We start from the raw sequence: 19692 nt of genomic DNA, 5'->3' as shown, positions 1-19692 counted from the left end.
TATGAATATTAATAATTTAACAGATGCTTTTAACAACGTCTGGCACAGAGAAGTGTCTGAGTGTTTCTTTTAAAACTACTACCATTATTTATTTTTCATCATAAAACAAACTAGAATTTTCCTTCAGCCTGCCTTTAATTATGTATCCACTCAACAAGTAATTATTAACTGCCTGCTCTGTGTCAAACATTATTCTAGTAAAGGGAGTCAGGAGTGTCTTGGAGTGAGAGGAGTTCAGTTCAGTTCAGTCGCTCAGTCGTGTTGGACTCTTTGCCACCCCATGAATCGCAGCACACCAGGCCTCCCTGTCCATCACCAACTCCAGGAGTTACTCAGACTCATGTCTATTGAGTCAGTGATGCCATCCAGCCATCTCATCCTCTGATGTCCCCTTCTCCTCCTGACCCTAATCCCTCTCAGCATCTGAGTCTTTTCCAATGAGTCAACTCTTCACATGACGTGGCCAAGGTATTGGAGTTTCAGCTTTAGCATCAGTCCTTCCAAAGAACACCCAGGACTGATCTCCTTTAGAATGGACTGGTTGGATCTCCTTGCAGGCCAAGGGACTCTCAAGAGTCTTCTCCAACACCACAGTTCAAAAGCATCAATTCTTCGGCGCTCAGCTTTCTTCACAGTCCAACTCTCACATCCATACATGACCACTGGCAAAACCATAGCTTTGACTAGACGGACCTTTGTTGGCAAAGTAATGTCTCTGCTTTTGAATATGCTATCTAGGTTGGCCATAACTTTCCTTCCAAGGAGTAAGCGTCTTTTAATTTCATGGCTGCAATCACCATCTGCAGTGATTTTGGAGCTCAAAAAAATAGTCTGACTCTGCTTCCACTGTTTCCCCATCTATTTCCCATGAAGTGATGGGACCGGATGCCATGATCTTAGTTTTCTGAATGTTGAGCTTTCAGCCAACTTTTTCACTCTCCTCTTTCACTTTCATCAAGAGGCTTTTTAGTTCCTCTTCACTTTCTGCCATAAGGGTGGTATCATCTGCATATCTGAGGTTCTTGATATTTCTCCTGGCAATCTTGATTCCAGCTTGTACTTCTTCCAGCCCAGCGTTTCTCATGATGTACTCTGCATCTGAGTTAAATAAGCAGGGTGACAATATACAGCCTTGACGTACTCCTTTTCCTATTTGGAACCAGTCTGTTGTTCCATGTCCATTTCTACCTGTTGCTTCCTGACCTGCATACAGGTTTCTCAAGAGTAGGTTGCATTATTCAAGTTGGTACTCACTGAGGGGATGATATTTAATCAGGGATTTAAGGAAGTACTGAAATAAGCAGTGGTGGAATGTTATCCCTGTTATTATTCCTATAGGAATGTTATCTATAATGGAGGAACACTTCAGGTATAGGAACATCTGGGCACCACTCCTAATATGGAAGCAGATGAGGAGGCCAGTGGGACTGGAGATTCGTAGGAGTAAAAATCAGATGTTACAGAGGCTTGAGATATATGGAGGCTGGATCCCACAGAGACTTGGAGACTATTGTAAGGACCTAGCTTCTCTGCTGAGGAAACGAGGAGCCGTTCTAAGATTTAAAAAAATTTTCTGTTTTAAAAGGCTGCTTTGTTAAGTAGAGAGGTAAAGAAAGAAACACAGAGACCAGATTCCACTGATTCTGAACTTGTCAGATGTGTCTTTGCCCCTTTGCCCTTGGGGCAATTTTCAGTCCTCACATCCCTGAGTTTCCAGCAGTTGGGGTTACTGTGGATCAGTTGTTCCTTTTCATAAAGCTCTCATTTCCTGCCTGTTCAGATGGCACATCTCTTAGTGTCCTTCATACCCCCCTGCCTTTTTCTTGATCTCATTTATTAGCTGCACTTTCTGTTCCTATTACATACTGGGGTTGCCTGGAGCTCTCATTCTATATGCTCTGTGCAGTGGCAAGAAAGGTAGTTAAGTGGTTAAGAGCAGAGACACTGGAATTAAGCTGACCTGCTTCGCCAGCCCCTGTGTGTGTATTGGGTGGATAGTAAGCCTCTAAGTTTCTACAGAATGAGAAAGTTACATCATCCCTATGCAAGCCGAATCATATGTTGTTTGGGGACTGAACTGAATGTGCTTAACTTAGTGCATGGAACATAGTGAATGCATATAAGTGATATTATTTTACACCTGGCAGTGTAAGGCATTTCCAAGGCTTGGTTTTCTGTCAAGAGGCCAATGGCTCCCAAGTGTATATCTTAAAGCTACATATGTCACATATATTTCTGCAACATCAGACAGCTGTATGTAGTTTCCTCCTAGATATTTCCAATTTAGAGCCAATCTTTTTGCCTCCCTCCTCCGGTCTGCTCTCACTCTTGTTTGCAAACATGGTACAATGATGCTAACACCCACTCAGGTGAAGGCAGAATCTTGGATCCCATCTTTGGTTTCTCTTCCTATCATCAGAGAATCATTTTCAGTTACCAATCCTCATCAATTCTAGTCCATAAATATCTTTGAAATTTGTCTACATTTTTTGTCAGCTGTTGATCAATTGCCCAAGTTCAGAGCACATAACCCTCTTTCAGCTGGATTATTGAACATATTCTGTATCCAGAATGCCCTTTCCAATTTACTCTTCACCGAAAAGCCATTTCTCAAATGTAAATATCATCACATTTTTAGTGTCTATGGATCATGCCATATGGAAATATGGGTTTGACCATTTTGACATTTATCAAAATGTTTCAGGTTGTTTCTTAATTTAAGGGCTAAAAATCACTTTCAAAACTAAACCTTAAAATGAGATTTTTTTTTTAAGTTTTACAACCCTCACTCTCAGTCTTGTCTTTCTCACATACCCCATACATTCATTTGTAATGTGTTGATAGAATATCCATTTAGTTAGTCTGAACATATGGCAGGGAAAGGAGACAAATACGTAATACTGCAGAAGAGTCAGAAAGAGATAAAACTGATCTTAGTTTTAGAGTTAGTATCCTTAAATGTTCATTGAAAGGACTGATGCTGAAGCTGAAGCTTCAGTACTTTGGCCACCTGACGTGAAAAGCTGACTCATTGGAAAAGATCCTGATGCTGGGAAAGATTGAAGGCAGGAGGAGAAGGGGAGGACAGGATGAGACGGTTGGATGGCATCACAGACTCAATGGACATGAATTTGAGCAGGCTCTGGGAGATCGTGGAGGACAGAGAAACCTGACATGCTGCAGTCCATGGGGTCACAAACAGTCAGACCCAACAGAGTGACTGGACAGCAAAAATCTTTTCCTCATTTAGTTCTTCAAATCTTTTAGTGCCTGCTGTATCAAAAGCCTTATGTTTCCTTCTTCTTTTGTAATACTTTTGTTCCTGGTTAATTACATCACAGTATATTTAGTTGTATGTTTCCCATGTGGCACAGTGGTACAGAATCTACTTGCCAATGCAGGAGACACAAGAGACACAGATTCGATCCCTGGGTTGGGAAGATCCCCTTGAATAGAAAATGGCAACTCACTCCAGTATTCTTGCCTGAAAAATTCCATGGACAGAGGAGCCAGGTGGGCTACAGTTCATGGAGTTGCAAAGAGTTGAACACAGTGAGTGCCTAAGCATGCATGCATATTTAGTTGTAGCCCGAAAACCTAGAATATCCTAGGCTCTTCTTTGTCTCTCACCTCAGACTCTTAGGAATAGACCTTACTCTTTTTTGGTGTCTGTGCTCCATTTCCACTTACCCTTATTATTCATTGTGTCTCATTTAGACTATCAGTCAGTGTCCTAACTGGTTTCCTCATCACCAGACTGTTTCAAGACTTAGGAATACCCCAACTTTCCCCTTAAAAATCCCTGTTGGCATCTCACTGACTTCATGAGAAAATGTATCTCTTTAACATGGCATTTAGACCTTAAAATATGGTCCTGATCTGATTCTAGTCTAATGTATTGGTAGAGTATAATTGTACTGACTTTATTGTCATTTGCGTATTTTGTTTTACTTTTACTAAATTTGGAATATCTTGATATCTGAAAGGATGTTCCTCTTCTTTCAATCTCCCTTGTTGTGCAAAGGCTCTATAATATAGTAGGCATTCAAATATTTATTGAAAGTATAATAACATAAGAAACACATGTACCATAATTGATATATTAAAAAGTGCTGTTGGTTGTCAAATGAAGGCTAGTGGATTGTAGGAATATTCACAAGGAGGTAACATTTATGTAGGACTTAATGCAGCCAAGGCAGGAAAATCCAAGCAAACAGATGACAATAATTAATGACAAAGCTGGGAAAGAAGTATTCCAATTATGATGGCACATGAAATGAAATTACAGTTTATTTTTAATACATTTGACAGATTTTGAGCAGGAAGTAGGCATGACTCTAAAGGTGTTTGTGAATTAAAATTAACTTTATAATTGACTTAAATTGGAAGAAGTGACTCCAGGATGACTTAAAGTATTAAACTTGGAGGATTTGAAGAGTTATTATAGTTAATATTATATTCAGGAAGGCAAGGACAGATGCTGGTTTGGGGTGAGATAAGTAGCTTTCATAATTGACTGAAAAGTTACCTTAGCCATTGGTTTCTAGTCAAAAGACAGAAACACTCTAGGAATTTCAAACAGTGGAGATTTAATTTAAATAATTGGTTGCAAATGAGTGAAAGGGTTGAGGGAAAATAAGATGAATGTGAGGGTCTAATGTTATTAAAAGATAGAAAGCTTCTACTTTCTGGACTAGAGGAATAATAAGGAAGAATAACCCTGCCCAGAGGGTTGCACTGCTGGTTGCAGGAAGCCTGGAGACCTCCCATCCCTGATGTGGCTCAAGCTTGGTCTTTCCCTGTTGTCACTAGAATCCAAGCCCACAAACGTGTTGTTGGAGTTGCATGATTGCCACCAGCATAGCCACCGCCTGGTGTGGTTAGAACTATGTTCCTCAGAATGAGCCCAGGGATTTTTCTTCTTTTTGTTTTTCTCTCCTCCATTCTTGCTGCAATGCTGGAGGCACTGCCAGAAGCAGAAGATAAAATGTGGTGCCTTTCCCCTTTATCCTTCCTTCCCATTTCCTGCCAGGATTGTGCATGAGCAGACTCTGAAGGGAATCCATCTTGCCAGGAAGTTCAGAAAACTGCAGCTTGCTAGCTCCCAGCCTTTTCTGATACAGAGGAAGGCATAAAAGACCAGATATGGAGCTAAAGTGAAAAGTGTTAGTCGTTCAGTCATGTCCCACTCTTTGTGATCCTTTGGACTAGTCTGCCAGGATCCTCTGTCCATGGAATTCTCCAGGATAGAATACTGGAGTGGGTAGCCATTCCCTTCTCCAGGGGATCTTCCCAACACAAGGATCAAACATAACTCTTCATGTTGCAGGCAGATTCTTTATCATCTGAGCCACCAGGGAAGCCCCATGGAGCTAAAATCCCAGATGGAATGGCACCCGACTTCAGTACTCTTGCCTGGAAAATCCCATGGATGGAGGAGCCTGGTAGGCTGCAGTCCATGGGGTCGCTAAGAGTCGGACACGACTGAGCGACTTCACTTTCACTTTTCACTTTCATGCATTGGAGAAGGAAATGGCAACCCACTCCACTATTCTTGCCTGGAGAATCCCAGGGACAGTGGAGCCTGGTGGGCTGCTGTCTATGGGGTCACACAGAGTCGGACACGACGGAAGTGACTTAGCAGCAGCAAAGGACCAGAACATTGTTGAGCATTTCCAGGTTGAGCATGAACAGAGTAGCCTGAATTCTCTCAAATTTCACTTTTGTATCTCAAAAGGAGAGGACTTATGTTAGTTATTTTATTGCTCTTTATTCCTAAGGAATTATAGTAAAGTTTAGCTAACAATCTCCGTGTTGGGAGGCTTGCTTTCTTTTAATTAGTAAATATGTCTGTCAATCTTAAAAATTCTATAACTGATTAAAAGCCCTCAGGCTAAAGAGATCTTAGGTACTGATGTATTGATGTACATTTTATTATCATGATCAATGGATCCTAGCTCCATCTATTGTGATTATAAGATTTATAAAGCTCCTTAAATGGCAGAAAGTGAAGAACTAAAGAGCCTCTTGAAAGTTAAAGAGGACAGTGAAAAAGTTGTCTTAAAGCTCAACATTCAGAAAACTAAGATCATGGCATCCCGTCCCTTCACTTCATGGCAAATAGATGGGGAAACAGTGGAAACAGTGGCTGACTTTATTTTTCTGGGCTCCAAAATCACTGCAGATGGTGATTGCAGCCATGAAATTAAAAGACACTTGCTCCTTGGAAGGAAAGTTATGACCAACCTAGACAGCATATTCAAAAGCAGAGACATTACTTTGTCCACCATGGTCCGTCTAGTCAAGGCTATGGTTTTTCCAGTAGTCATGTATGGATGTGAGAGTTGGACTATAAAGAAAGCTGAGTGCCAAAGAATGGATGCTTTTGAACTGTGGTGTTGGAGAAGACTCTTGAGAGTCCCTTGGACTGCAAGGAGATCCAACCAGTCCATCCTAAAGGAAATCAGTCCTGGGTATTCATTGGAGGAACTGATGTTGAAGTTGTAACTCCATTACTTTAGCCATCTGATGTGAAGAGCTGACTCATTGGAAAAGACCCTGATGCTGGGAAAGACTGAGGGCAGGAGGAGAAGGGGACGACAGAGGATGAGATGGTTGGATGGCATCACCCACTTGATGGACATGGGTTTGGGTGAACTCCAGGAGTTGGTGATGGACAGGGAGGCCTGGCGTGCTGCAGTTCATGGGGTCGGAAAGAGTCGGACACGACTGAGTGACTGAACTGAACTGAAAACTCAGCTCAAAAACCATAATCATTAAATTTGGGAAAGAAAATACTTACCAGAGAAGAGTAAATATTCTCTTTTCTTTGACTTTTCTAACAGCTCAGAGGAATTCTCCCCTTCACCTTTCATTCATATATGGCAAATTTGAGATGTACCATTCTATGTCCATCTCTGAAATTCTCTGTGCTTGAAAGAATCAGTTATACTTCAGTTTGGAACACATTTCCTTGTATAAACTGTTAATCTCCAATATCAAATATGATTTGTTTGAAGAAGATTAAAAAGCCATTTCCTGACACTGCACCCATGGCAACTATTCAGAAAACACAGTTTAGTTGCCACTTTTGTTTGGGTCACATGCCAGATACAGAAGAATTGTCACAAAGAAGCTGTCATTGCTAAAAAAAAAAAAAAAAATGCACCTGTGAAAAGAGCTGAGATGTACATGGATTAGGATATATTGTGCAAAGATGCTGTTCGGTATAATTTTTGTGAGCTTACCTTTGAGAATGCCATTTTGACAGAGAAATTAAGTCATCAGTTACTGCTGAATGATCCAAGAAAATGAACATTGCATCTCTCTGACAATGCAAGTTGATGTAGGAAAGGTTGATGGAATCAAAGAATCACTTCCCTGATACATTTTTGCCACCTCATCATAGATCATTAACTTAATGGATTATGTTTTGCAGTAGACGCATTGTTTTTTGATGTATGAACTAAAATAACATGTGGAACCTTGCCATTTTAATGGTCACTTCATCTTCACTGTGTAAAACACCTAAGTGAATTTAAACATTTGGATAAAACCCTTGCTGTCTGTCTCAGACACCAAGTAGCTAGAAGCTTCCATTGGTTCTCTGATATAAGTAGCAATCAATGTTGGATGGTGTGGGCATCTTGGAGATTTCTTTGCCCTAAATCCTAGGGTACTTTTATTTTTGGAGAAATTGGGAAGTAGAAAAAATTTGTTCTCATGGTAAAATCAAGATTTTTTTCATTCAATTCTCCATCTTTCAGTCCTAGTTACTTTATAAAAACATTACAGTAAAGGGATGTATTGCTTTGTTGTTTTTAGTTGTTAAATCATGTCTGACTCTTTTGTGACCCCGTGGATTGTAGCCTGTCGGGCTCCTCTGTCCATGGGATTTCTGAGGCAAGAATACCGGAGTTGGTTGCCATTTCCTTCTCCACGAAATCTTCCCAACCCAGAGATCAAACTGACGTCTCCTGCATTGACAGGCAGGTTCTTTACCGTTGAGCCATCAGGGAAGCCCAAAGGGATTTATAGGTATAAATTAAAGACTTATTGGGGTATTTTTATTAATCATTCATAACTTTTTAAAAAATCATGGTAAAATGATGTTTATTTATAAATGAATGAAACAATGTTAGCATTTTAAGTAGTTCAGTTCAGTAGCTCAGTTGTGTCTGACTCTTTGCGACCCCATGAACCACAGCACTCCAGGCTTTGTTGTCCATCACCAACTCTCGGAGTTCACCCAAACCCATGTCCATTGTGTCGGTGATGCCATCCAATCATCTCATCCTCTGTCGTCCCCTTCTCCTCCTGCCCTCAGTCTTTCCCAGCATCAGGGTCTTTTCAAATGATTCAGCTCTTGGCATCAGGTGGCCAAAGTATTGGAGTTTCAGCTTCAACATCAGTTTCTCCAATGAACACCCAGGACTGATCACCTTTAGGATGGACTGGGTGGATCTCCTTGCAGTCCAAGGGACTCTCAAGAGTCTTCTCCAACACCACAGTTCAAAAGCATCCATTCTTTGGCATTCAACGTTCTTTATAGTCCAACTCTCACATCCATACATGACTACTGGAAAAACCATAGCCTTGACTAGACAGACCTTTGTGGACAAAGTAATGTCTCTGCTTTTTAATATGCTATCTAGGTTGATCATAACTTTTCTTCCAAGGACCAAGCATCTTTTAATTTCATGGCTGCAATCACCATCTGCAGTGATTTTGGAGCCCAGAAAAATAAAGTTAGCCACTGTTTCCACTGTTTCCCCATCTATTTGCCATGTAGTGATGGGACGGGATGCCATGATCTTAGTTTTCTGAATGTTGAGCTTTCAGCCAACGTTTTCACTCTCCTCTTTCACCTTCATCAAGAGGCTTTTTAGTTCCTCTTCACTTTCTGCCATAAGGGTGGTGTCATCTGCATATCTGATGTTATTGATATTTCTCCTGGCAATCTTGATTCCAGCTTGTGCTTCCTCCAGCCCAGCGTTTCTCATGGTTTATTCTGCATCTAAGTTAAATAAGCAGGGTGACAATATACAGCCTTGACGTAATCCATTTCCTATTTGGAACCAGTCTGTTGTTCCATATCCAGTTCTAACTGTTGCTTCCTGACCTGCATACAGGTTTCTCAAGAGGCAGTACACAAGTAGTACACAAGTCATTTAAGTAGAAAACTTAATTTGCAAATTCATTCATTAATTCAAGAAATATTTATTGAATATGTATTTCTCCCAGATGTTTTCTCAGTTTGAAATTATCTTTATAAGATAAGTAAAAGAAGGTCCTTCATCTCCCAGAGTTCACAAACTAGTGAGGAAAAATTTAGGCAAATTATTGTAATATATAGTGATAGCTTCTATGATAGAGGAAAGGATAGAGAACAGAGTAATCCTCCTATTCCAAAATGCAGACCTTGTTAGCATAAATCTAGCAGGAAACCTGTGCTGGGCTGTTGATGAGGAGGAGAGGCAGAAATGGTAAATATAAGCAGAGAGTGACTGGGGCAGAGAAGGTCACTGTGGTGTGATCGGAGAAGAGAGGAAACCAGAATCATGTTTCATATGCAAACAGTGATATCACAGGGCTGACTCCAAGCCCAGTTACAAAAATGTGGCTGCCGGTTGAATGCCCTCACCAGGGTGTGGATGCAGAAACAGTTCCAAAGGAGAGCCTAAGTGATGTTACATTACAGCTGGTGTTCGGAAAGTGCTGATCCCAAATCAAACTCAGCACCAGGATGGTTTCTAAGAGTCTACCCCAGTCTTGAGGCAGGAGAAGTAGGGTGATTATGGGGGATAGAGAGTACTCCAGACGCCTAAAATCAAATCGTACAGATGGCTGTGTACATAAGACGGACCCATTCTAAGGGACTTAACAGATCGAGATGGCAGGAAGTTTTCACAAGGAAGCTCCACGTACCTTTCCTTAATTCAAAAGTTTTTTGCTTTGGGTTTTCTGTCTGCATTCTGACAAATGCATGTTCACTGACCCAGCTCTCAAAGAGCAAGGAAGCAGGGCAAAGTCAGCCCCGAATACTGCAAATTGCAGCACTGAAATCATTATCCGGGTTGATGAAGCCCAGTTGTGCCAGGAGAGAGCTTCAGTCAGACTTCTTAATGGGTGCTGAGGTTCAGGTGAAGTCAGCGCATCTTCCAGAAACCTGGGGCTTTAGGAACTCTTAACTAGCAAACACTCACTGTGATTTGGCCAGCGTTCTGATTTTTCCTCTTTACTCAAAAGAGTTTGTTAATTTCTCACTGATAGTGGCATTTTAATAGAGAAAAAATAGGAGCATTGAGCCAAGGAAAATGAGTCATAAAGATTTTTAGTCACTTCCTTGTCTGTTTTGAGATCATTTCAAAGGAAATTAATCCATCAATGAAGTAAAGATGTGTATTTTTAACTTAGCAAGTATGTAAGACTATATGATGTTTTCCAGGGTATTATGCACTTGTATTTCCATAACTTTTTATTCTGTTCTCTAAGTCTCTTGCCTTTTATCTGTCTTTTGGAAACTTACTCATTCTTCAGTGCTCAGCTAAAGTGGTCCCTCTTCCATTCAGCCCAAAAACCACTTCTCCAAGAAGAATTAAATGTGCGATAATATATTGCTGGTAAATTTGCCATGCCACTTATTTTAAATCTTGTTATTATAATAAGGTCTTTGTCTTTTTCCCAATCTAGATGAACAACTTTAATAGTAGTTTATATTTATTAAACTTTCACCAGATGCCATATTTCATTTAATCCTTAAAATACTTCTATATGATAAATACTTTTATTGGCTCTTTTAACAGATAACGAAATGGAGACACAGGAGGGGCTTTCTCAAGACCAGTCTAGCAAGTTGCTGAGCAGGTTTCTAAACCCAAGAAGTCTGATTCCAGAAGCTCTGTTAACCTCTGAGCTTTAAATTACATATTTTATATAAAAGAAAACTTTATCTCTACATGAGGATACAAAAACAAAAGGCCACATTTATAGGTGTAAAGCAGTAAAGAGGACAGTTCATTTATGGTAAAATATAATTATGCGTTTCCTTCTATGTTATCAAAATGCAGCAGCTTGGTTAACTCACCATCTGTATAAATGACACACACAACACGCGTTATGGTAATTTCTTCTTTACTTGCATTTTCTCACTTTCTTTGAAATTAGGTCACAAACATACTTTAAAAACAGCCTTAAAGCAAGACATATAACTTTCAGAAAAATTAATTTCTTGATAAAGATATTTCCTGGGAACTTAACATTAAATTCTAGGCATTTTCTTTTAAGGAAAGATTCCACTATCTGCTTTCTAAGACCTCAAATCTGAGATTTTTCTTCTCATTCCTCTATGTTGATGAGAAGGAAGTAAATCTTCGGTTATTTTTAATTGCACCACTTTAGGTTTTTTTAATGTTTGTTTTGTGCAGTATAGGTTTTTACTGGATTTAGGTATTTGTTTCTGAGGCTTGTGTTTATTCTATTTTATTCATTTTTAATTTGTGCTCCTGCGAGATATACAGCCCCCAAATGCTAGGTATTTTACAAGACATTTAAGGTGAATATGCATGTCAGTACTAAAAATTAGGTGAGGTTAAAGACCCAGAAATCTGTTTAATTCTACAGCAGAAGCATCTGCTTTCATTTCAAAGAGGAAAATATTTCTCTGTAAGTAGCAGCTACTTGCCAGATAATGACATCACCCTTGCTTATTGCCAAATGTTCTACTTTCTGCTTTGGTTTTTATCTTGACATTGGGTCAGTGTTTTTTCCGTGGCATTAAACTGTCATCTTCACAGCTGTATTTAATGATTATCTTTAAGAAATACACATGCAGAAATGAATCATATTAATGCAAAAGTTATTTCTCTTTAAAAGTTTGCTACTGTAGTTAGATTTGTTGTAATGCAAGCAATAATGAGCAAAACCTGTGGACTTCCACGTCAGATTAGGGTAACTGAAGGAAAAAAGGTATATATTTATATATCTTAATATATATCTTGCATTATATATATATATATAACTATATATATAATTCACATAATATGTGCTGTGCTCAGTCAGTTAAGTTGTGTCTGACTCTTGTAGCACCATGGACTGTAGCCTGCTAGGGTCCTCTGTCCATGGGATTTCCTAGGAAACAATACTGGTTTGGGTTGCCATTTCCTCCTCCAAGGGATCTTCTGACCCAAGGATCAAATCTGTGTTTCCTACATTGGGAGGGAGATTCTACACCACTGCAGCATCTGGGAAGCACATATTATAACTATGTATTATTTTGGTAAACAATTATAGAAATCCTCTAATTTTAATAATTCCATCATTAATATTCCCTTCAAGAAAAAAAGTCGAAAATTGCCGATGGGGTGAGTGTATTCATAACATTCTGAGCCAAGGTTTTTTGTTTGTTTGTTTGTTTGTTTTTAATCCACTGGAAACACTTTTATGCCCAAGTATCTAATTTAGTTATTTTATTGTTTGCTATTGTTGGAGTTGTATCAATTCCTTTTCAGAAGAGATGGATATAGAAAAAGATGCTTAATGATAATATACAAATAACTTAGGAGTATTACTTAAGACATAGAATGAGAAAAATGTTAATTGAAATGAAGACAAAGAAGGACCTGACATCCAGTAGGAATATATCAAGTATGTGAGATCTTGGTTCCAGAATTCTGACAGCGAGTTAAAATCTGTGTATTTAAATTTAATGTTGCACAAGACGCACAGTAAGGGAATGCTTTTATAGGAAGAGATGAATGGGTATGATGTTTTGTCAGTAGTATTGCTTATAAGAAAGAATCACAGGTTAGGAAGAAGCAGATGACTAATGTGTTACTGAATATTGCAACACACAATTCAGGATGTGAAATGATAATTGTGAAGTTTGTATTTCAAGTCAAATTTCTACATTATCTTTGTTGTTTTAAGTATAGAATCTGTTTTATGACTTCAGAACAATTAAAAATATCTGCGACACCAGTAAGCAGTCTTTTGTCTCACTGTGTATTACTACACATTTTCTTCTTTTATTCCCCATGGTGAATGTTATATTTTTATTCTGATACAGAATGCATCCTATTATGTGTTAAACTTCGGTTTCTCTTGACTGTTCTTCAATTTTTCTTCGACCACACAAATTGACTGGCAATGTCCTGTGAAATACCCTCACCCCATGAACATTTGTCTGAATGGCAGTTCTGAATCACTGCAGCTTACATTCATTTTTTCTAGACCTCCTGCTCGAGAAAAGGTCATACTTTCTCTTCAGAATGGGCAATTTTTCCCTCAAGTCCACTGGTCTCACAGGTGTCCGTCACACAAAACTTGAATCCATCCCACATGAATTCCCTTTGTTTTCTTGATGTCCGCTTAGTTCACATTTTTCTGAATGCAGTTGGTTCAGTGTATAAGACTTAATGCTCTGTTCCCTAGATTAATGAATCATTAACAGACAGACACACCTACATACTAATACACACATGTCTCCCCTTTTATCCAGGCAGTCTGTAAGCTATGTCCTGAAGATTCACTCAAGAAATTTCTTTCTGTCTTTGTTTATGGAATTGTTAGGGAATGTTGCAGGTGTTACTATGTATTTGTACACTTTACAACAATATAATAACACTGCAAAGTCAAAGCTCATGATATTTTTCATATTTGTCACATTATTATTGCAAATATCTTGTCATCCTGAATACCAAGTCTAGGGATCTACTTTCTGTTAGAACAGGTGACCCAAAATTTGAGACATGGACAGAAGAGGCAGAGAATAGTGGGAAAAGGAGGAATTAAATAAAATCACAAAGTAGGCATAGCAAAGCATTAGCTTTAAATACAGAAAAAAAAAACTTTATAATGCACAGATGAGTTTGAGATGTCTTGTGAAAGTACATACTGAATTCTGCAAGTGATTTGGGATCCATGTGTGTAAACTGTTTGATAACACTTGAATCAAAATAGGTTGCCTATAAGAATTGTATCACAATGTATTTTTGTCTATCTTAGATCTATAGATCATTAAAACTGGTTTCAGAATGTTAATTCAAAGGAAGGGCTTTTGTTATCATTTCTTACAGTGTACAATTGGCAGAGAGTCAACATTTGAAATGTACAACTGTTTTCCTTTTTATTCTTCACCCTTTCTATTTTGTTGCCTATTCTCTTTATCCTTATATTTGTTGCCCATTTTATGCTCCCCACTCAACATGGACAGCCATTTTGTATGCTTATTAATATTGCATTTATTATATTGTTTCTCTTCTCTCTCTCTCTTTTTTTTTTGGCTATGATCCTGCTGTGATGCAGGATCTTAGTTCCCCAACCAGGCTTGGAGTCCTAACCACTGTACCACCAGGGAATTCCCTGTGTTCTTTTTCAAATAACTGGTCCACAGGCATTTGTTGTTATTCAGTTGCTCAGTCGTGTTTGACTTTTTGTGACTCCATGGACTGCAGCACGCCAGGCTTCCCCGTCATTCATTGTCTCCCAGAGCTTGCTCAAACTCATGTCCATTGAGTTGGTGATACCATCCAACCATCTCGTCCTCTGTCATCCCCTTCTCCTTCTGCCTTCAATCTTCCCCAGAATCAGGGTCTTCTCTAATGAGTCAGCTCTTCACATCAGGTGGCCAAAGTATTGGAGCTTCAGCTCTTGGTACTATTGATGCCTAGCTTGGAAATTTTTGAGCATTACTTTGCTAGGGTGTGAAATGAGTGCAGTTGTATGGTACATTCAACATTCTTTGGCATTGCCTTTCTTTGGGATTGAAATGAAAACTCACCTTTTCCAGTCTTTGGCCACTGCTGAGTTTTCCAAATTTGCTGGCATATTGAGCACAGCACTTTCACAGCACCATCGTTCAGGATTTGAAATAGCTCAATTGGAGTTCCATCACCTCCACTAGCTTTGTTGGTAGTGATTCTTTCTAAGGCCCACTTGACTTCACATTCCAGGATATCTGGCTCTAGGTGAGTGATCACACCATCATGCTTATCTGGGTCATGAAGATCTTTTTTGTACAGTTCTTCCATGTATTCTTGCCACCTCTTCTTCATATCTTCTGCTTCTGTTAGGTTCACATTGTTTCTGTCCTGTATTGAGCCCATCTTTGCATGAAATGTTCGCTTGGTATCTCTAATTTTCTTGAAGAGATCTCTAGTCTCCCATTCTGTTACTTTCCTCTGTTTGTTTTCATTGATCACTTGGGAAGGTTTTCTTACCTCTCCTTGCTATTCTCTGAAATTCTGAATTCAGTTGGGTACATCCTTCCTTCTCTCCTTTGCCTTTCACTTTTCTTCTTTTCTTAGCTATTTGTAAGGCCTCCTCAGACAACCATTTTGTCTTTTTGTGTTTCTTTTTCTTGGGGATGGTTTTGATCACTGCCTCCTCTACAACGTTATGAACCTTGTCCTGTACAATGTTATGAACCTCCATCCACTCTGTCTATCAGATCTAATAATCCTTTGAGTCTATTTGTCACTTCCACTGTATAATTGTAAGGTATTTGATTTAGGTCATACCCGAATGACCTAGGGGTTTTCCCTACTTTCTTCAATTTAAGTCTGAATTTGGCAATAAGGAGTTCATGATCTTAGCCACAGTCAGCTCCTGGTCTTGCTTTTGCTGACTATATAGAGCTTCTCCATCTTCGACTGCAAAGAATATAATCAGTCTAATTTCAGTATTGACCATCATTGAATATGAATAAATAGAAATTTATGGCATAATTTAGTTTTCTTTTTAAAAGTAATTAGTACATTTTGAAGATGATTCGTGCTTCTAGATTTATCTCTAATTTTTGTCCCAGACGCCCCACAATACTCCACGACATGTGTCCACCACATTCACATATCTGTTGACCCATCTCTATAAACTGTCCTTCAATGAACATCTGTTTACATTGTCCTCTAAACTATCTTGTGAAAACTTACCTGGATGAGTAATGAGGAAGGAGCACATTGTGTATATTTTATTTAACTAAGTAATTGAAAACTGCTCTCCAGCATGGTCTCCGCAGCAAATCTTTCCATGGCAGAGACTGAGGGCTTGTCCATGCCCAGCACTTGGTCCTACACAGCTGTCTGATGGGACTATAGTGATGCATTACTAGTTTTAATGTGCATATCTCTGATAACTATGATTTTGAATGCCTTTTCTTCTATTTGTCAACTTGTTTGGTTTTCTCTGCTGGAAAGGGACTGACAGGACGTTCGTTTATCTTTTCTGGGATTGCAGTTTTCTTTTTTGTTTCACATTGATGGTCAGATTTATTTGTAATTTTTTGCTTCTCAGGTTATACTTTGAAAGTTTTATTTAAGAACTTCTTTTTTTCTTGGTCACAGTAATTTTCCAACATTTTTTTTGGTGAACGTTTATTTGACCCTTAGAGCTGCAATCCACCTAGATTTCTTTAAAAGTTTTATTTAAGAACTTCTTTTTTTCTTGGTCACAGAAATTTTCCAACATTTTTTTGGTAAACGTTTATTTGACCCTTAGGTCTGTAATCCACCTAGATTTCTCATTTCTCTATGGTCTTAGATAGGGATCAGTTTTATATGTGTCCACATAGTCAGCCCATTCTCCCACTCCAAACAACCCTTCCTTTTCTTGTTGATTTGCCTGGTACCCTATTGATAAGGTGTCTGTATGTCTGTCTGTTTGTGAGCTCTGCATTTTGGTCTGTTGGACTTTTTTTGCACCAGTGTCTTTTCAGTCAGTCAGAGGCTATCTTATGCTGAAAACATCAGTGGCCTAGAACAGCAGAAGTTTATTTCTCATGCATGCTACAGATTTGCTGCAGGTCTGCAAGGTGCTCCAATCATTAATTTCTCAGGAATAGTGGCTTCTGGAGCAACCTTTAACTTGGGCATTGCCATTCATGAGGAATGGCATAGGCTGGAGGAAAGGATAGATTGGAGGTTTTCATGTTGATAATTCAATAAATCCTCCAGTGCAGAAGCTACATACCTAAATTTGGCTTATAATTTATCATTTAAAACAATGGTCCAGTAAGTAAGATTCAGAAATATTCAGAAATGTTGTATCTTGATCATAATATCTGAGTTTCAAGTTATCTTATTTACACACCCTTAATGTACATTTTCTTTATTCTCTCCCTTCCAAATATGGGGATACTTAGTCCAGTTTTTAAAAATTATTTATTAGGGTCACTTAAAATCTCCAAATATGTCCAAATTGCTCTCCAATTTGCCTTTCCTGCTTAACAGTTTTACCTTTAACCACCTCTGTCTCCCAGTTCATCATTTCACTACTAATAATGTAACTGTTTTAAGCTCAATACTAATATTTTCAATAACCAGATCAAAGCTTTTCTCATTGCATTTGGCCTGTCATTCAAGGCCTTTCCTCTGCCTGCTCTGCTCTTTCTTATTCTCCAGCCACACTGTAATTTTTGTGTTAACCTAAAGCACTTTATACCTCTGTGTCTATCTATGTTCAGTAGCTTTTTATTCTTCTGTGTCCTTTCTCATTTCCCGTCTCTTAAATGTCAGGGTTCTCTTCATACTCTAATACCTCAATCATATTTCTATAAATGATGGTGCCTTCTGCCCTTATTACCTTATAAATCCACACAAGCCTAATGTAAGTGTCTTGAAGAAGAATGTTACATGGGGTCTGTCTTTATATTACTCAGTCTAACATGGAGTTAGAATTCACTGATCTTTTTTGAATTCATGAATACATAAAAGAATAAGCAGGTAAAATGTACTAGGGATTCTCAGTTATGAATTTCCACAAGATTTAGTTCTGGGATTTAACAAGAGTTATTTTGATTCTTGAGCACCTCTGAAATTTTAGGGCATACTGAGAAGTTTATCCACCTAAATTAGACTGCCATGTTTGATAAGTTGCCCCGACTGTGCAGAAGAAAGGCTTTAACAGAGTTGCTGAAAAGGTTATATGACTATTATAGCAATGGTTAAGTAGAACTCCTATGTTAGGTAACAAGAATCAGCCATTCTTCCTACAAATCACTTGGAATTTGACATCTAGACAATTAGAAATGTATCTCTAGTATAAATATACAAGTAAAAAGTAGTATTTTATATACACATACACATATACGTGCTGACATTATATTTCACATAATGTAGTTAGAAAATAAACATCACTAAATATGTTTCCAGTGAATTTAATTAGATGACCCTAAAGGCAGGTGTTCTAGCAGTGCTATGGATATTTTGCATCTAGGAAAATACATTATAAACAAACTGTTAAATATAGCTTCTTCCAAAGGATACACAAGCCCAAGAAGCCATCGATTTGCACATTGCTTAGCAACATAGTCATAACATTTCTGAAATCTAGAAACTAAGGATGCCAAAGATATAACCTTATAGTTAATTTCATGTCCCACTGTGAGGTATGGAGATAATTATGTTATGCAATGAGCAACTTAAAAAATACAGTTTTAAGTAACTTATTTTTATGTAATTTCATTAAAGAGCATATTTTTAAATAGTTTTGAGAGTTTCCTGCATCCTGAATCTCTTATTAGATTTGCTATGACCCCATGGTGAGAGGGATAGCTAAAATCTAGGGTTCGGGAAGAATTAGAATTTAAAGTGTCTTTGACATATTTGAGAAATGGTTAGTAGTAATGCTTTGTGTTGCCTTCATTCTCCCATGTACTGCTTGATCTGACTGCTAAAAACAGAACAAAGAAAATTCATTTAAATTTGAGCAAGAGTAATTTGAATCAAGCATAAGAAAACTCTTCCTGGTTCAAAGAGAAGTTAGACATGAAAGTGAATTATTGACGAAAGCTGTATTTTCCCATTCATTGAAAATCATTAAATATGGACAAACCATGATTTGGACCAAAAAGTCGAGGTACAGATAATGGAGTAAAATTGACGGCCATACTCTTAAAATCACTGTTTCCTCTTTCTTCTACTTTATATCTCAATGTTTTCTTTAGGCAAATAAATGAATGTACATTCTACCTATGTGCGATAATTATTTTAATGAAATCATAGCAGTTGGCGTTGATTGTGAACTAGACGTTTTTGGAGAAGTGATTTAGGTGAAATTTCCACACAACCTACATGACAGGGACAAAGCAAACAACCAGTCTTCTCTCTCAGGGATTTTACATGTAAAAGACAGAATCAGGTTTTTTTTTTTGTCTGTCTGTTTTCAAAGAGAAGAAGTTGACATATACACAGGCAATCGGCCATCTCCTACTGGTGACACTCTGTAGTGGAAAATTTGGCCTTGTCCAAAGAGAGGTCTGCCATATGCCCTTGGCTTCTAAGTGATGACCTGTGTCATACATGAACCAAGTGTCTTTGTTTGGGTGAGGACTGACCACACCCAATAAACACCGAGTACGGACTGGCCATGTCAGAAAGACCAGCAAGTGATTTTCAATGGGAGCCTTGGGTCATGCAGGATCAGAACTCAGAGACTGAGTTCAGTTATGTGGGCAATCAAGCAATTAATCAATTATGTGTACATGATCAATCTCCAATAAAAACTCTGGAAATTGACACTCAGGTGAACATCCTCAGTTTGCAGTACTCTTGGCACATCGCCACGTATCAGTTTGGGAAGGTAACGCTGCCTAAGGACAACAGAAGCTTCATGTTTGGAACACTTTCAGATTCTGTCGTGTTCATCTCTCCCTGTGGTTTACCTTTGTTTGTTTCTTTGCCCTGTAATAAACTGTAG

The 19692-nt window shown here is 38.5% G+C and overlaps 1 long non-coding RNA gene across 4 annotated transcripts in view; it reads left to right on the top strand.

The window, feature by feature from the left end:
• LOC147356955 (uncharacterized) overlaps positions 1–19692 on the top strand; it is a 431587-nt gene that overhangs the window by 113015 nt on the left and 298880 nt on the right. The window lies entirely within an intron of this gene.

The sequence above is a fragment of the Bos grunniens genome, chromosome 16, assembly GCF_055505025.1.
Source record: "Bos grunniens cultivar Pamir isolate PY7600 chromosome 16, Bosgru_T2T1.0, whole genome shotgun sequence".
Lineage (NCBI taxonomy): Eukaryota > Metazoa > Chordata > Mammalia > Artiodactyla > Bovidae > Bos > Bos grunniens.
This window is presented reverse-complemented; position numbering and strand designations above follow the sequence as displayed.